General features: G+C 33.9%; 1 protein-coding gene and 1 non-coding gene across 2 annotated transcripts in view; one reads left to right on the top strand and one right to left on the bottom strand.

The window, feature by feature from the left end:
• Window positions 1–2,694, top strand: part of DDX10 (DEAD-box helicase 10) — a 381,553-nt gene that overhangs the window by 80,791 nt on the left and 298,068 nt on the right. The gene's annotated exons all lie outside the window — the stretch shown is intronic.
• On the bottom strand, window positions 447–553 carry LOC122149624. The gene has a single exon (XR_006163240.1). It is a non-coding gene; the product is annotated as a U6 spliceosomal RNA (small nuclear RNA).

The following is a 2,694-nucleotide window of genomic DNA, read 5'->3' as shown; positions in this document are numbered from 1 at the left end:
TTGATGACCTGTTCAATTTCTTCTTTTGTTATGGATCTGTTCAACTTTTCCACATCAGTCTTTGTCATTTTAGGTAATTGGTGTGTTTCTAGAAATCTCTCCATTTCTTCCAGAATTTTAAATTTGTTGGAGTACGGTTTTTCATAGTATCTTGATATTATCCTTTTTATTTCAGTTGGTTCTGTTGTGATGCACCCATTTTGTTTCTTACTTGTGTCATTTGTGTTCTCTCCCTCTTTTCCTTTGTTAAATTTGCCTGTGGTTTGTCAATTTTATTGATCTTTTCAAAAAACCAACTTCTGCTCTTGATTTTTTTCTATTGCCCTTCTATTTTCTGTTTAATTGCTTTCTGCTCACATGTTTATTATTTCCTTTCTTCTGGTGACTGTAGTCTTTTTTTTTTTTATTGTGATTTGGGTGAAGATTTACAGAGCAAATTCACTTTCAAAAATATGTAACGCTTCACGAATTTGCGTGTCATCCTTGCGCAGGGGCCATGCTAATCTTCTCTGTATCGTTCCAATTTTAGTATATGTGCTGCCAAAGCGAGCACTGTAGTCTCTTCTTGCTGTTCTTTTTCTAATTGTTTGAGATGTTAGTTTAAAGTGTTGATTTTGGCTCTTTCTTCTTTTTGGATGTGTGCAGTTATTGCTATAAATTGGTCTCTGATCACTCTTTTTGCTTTGTCCCAAATGTTTTGTTATGTTGTGTTTTTATTCTCGTTTGAGTCAAGGAATTATTGAATTTCATTTTTTATTTCTTCTCTTACCCAGTCGTTCTCTAGGAGGGTGTTGTTCAGTTTCTATGTGTTTGCTGCTTTTCCGTTGATCTTCCTATTGTTGATTTCTAATTTGATAGCATTATGATCTGAGAAGATGCTTTGCAATATTTCAGTCTTTTAAAATTTGTTAAGGCTTGCTTTATGGCCTAACATATGGTCTATGATAGAAAATGTTGCATGTGCACTGGAAAAGAGAATGTATATTGTGCTGTTGGGTGAAGTGCTCTGTAGATTTCTGCATCTTTGTTGAGTTTCTTTCCAGTTGTTCCCTCTTTCATTGAAGGTGGTGTATTAAAGCCTCCCACTATGACTGTGGAGTCATCTACTTGACTTTTAAACCCTTTTAAAGTCTGATTTATATATTTTGGGGCTCTCTCCTTGGGTCCATAGATATTTATTATGGTTATATTTTCATGTTCAATTGATCCTTTGATCATTATATAATGTCCTTCCTTGTCTCATATGGTGGTTTTTGTCTTATAGTCAATTTGGTCAGAAATTAATATTGCCACTGCTCCCTTAGAGTTGCCATTTGCTTGATATATCTTTTTCCAACCTTTGATTTTTAGTCTATTTTTGTCTTTGTCTCTAAGGTGTGTCTCTTGTAGACAGCATATTGATGGGTTTTGTTTTCTTATCCAATCTGCAACTCTCTGTCTCTTGAGTGGTGCATTTAATCCATTAACATTCAGTGTAATTATTGAGAAGTATGAATTATTTTGTTACGTGTTTTTTCATGGTGTCCCTGGTTTCTTTTTTGCATATTATTTTCTGTGCTGAGCTCATTATGTTTATGAATCGTGTTATCATTTCCTTTGTTTCTGTTGTTTTAGTATTTGCTGAATATTTGTGCTTGTCCTCTTTTTTATTGTGATGTGAAGGTTATCAGTTTTCTTTGAGTTTACCTTATGAGTTATAATTTACTCCCTGAGATTAGAACAGTCTATTCTGTCTTTGAACTCTCTTGACTTCCTCACCATTTAGAAGTTCTATAACTACACGGTGTTTTCCCTCTTTTTGGTTTGTAGTTGTTCTCACTTGCCAATTGATGTCTCTGATTCCTTGTTTACAATCTTGTAAGCTTATTTTACTTTGGCTATGTCCATAGCTGAGATTTCTGGATTATGTCATCTTTTATGTTAATGGGCAGTTGTTATTTGCTATTTTTGGTTCTCTGTTCAAAGGACACCTTTTAGTATCTCTTGCAAGGTTGGTCTGGTTTTAACAAATTCCCTTAGTTTCTGCTTATCTGGAAATCTCCTAATTTCTCCATCATATTTGAGGGACAGTTTTGCCAAGTATATAATTCTTGGTTGAAAATTTTTCTCTTTCAGGGTTTTATATATAACATCCCATTGCCTTCTTGCTTGCGTGGATTCTGCTGAGAAATCAGAGCTTATTCTTACTGGTTTTCCTTTTTAAGTAACTTCTTGTTTTTCTGTGCTGCTTTCAGGATTCTTTTATGTCTTTAGTTTTGATGATGATACGTCTTGGTGATTTTCTTTTGGGGTCTGTCTTGTTTGAGGTTTGTTGTGCTTCCTGAATGGATATAGTCTCATCTTTCATCATATTGGGGATGTTCTCCTCCAATAAATCTTAGACAATTTTCTCAGTGGTTTTATTTTTATCTTCCTGTTCTGGAATTCCAAGGACACATAGGTTATTCCTTTTGATAGTATCCCACATGATCCTTAGGTTTTCTTCATTTTGTTTTGAACTTTTTTCTGATTGATCCCTTTCCAAAGAAGTATTCGGGTATTTGTCTTCAATCTCATTAATTCTTTCTTCTACTGTATCAGTTCTGCTCCTTTGCCCTTCTGATGTGTTATCTATTTCTGACAATTTAGTATTAATCTTCTGGATTTCTATCTGTAGATTTAGAATCATTTCTAATTTTTCATTTATTTTGTCAT

This window comes from Orycteropus afer, unplaced genomic scaffold (assembly GCF_000298275.1).
Source record: "Orycteropus afer afer isolate SDZICR_OR568_19922 unplaced genomic scaffold, OryAfe1.0 scaffold00036, whole genome shotgun sequence".
Classification (NCBI taxonomy): Eukaryota; Metazoa; Chordata; class Mammalia; order Tubulidentata; family Orycteropodidae; genus Orycteropus; species Orycteropus afer.
Note: the sequence above shows the minus strand (reverse complement) of the source record. Positions and strands in the feature narration are given on the sequence as shown.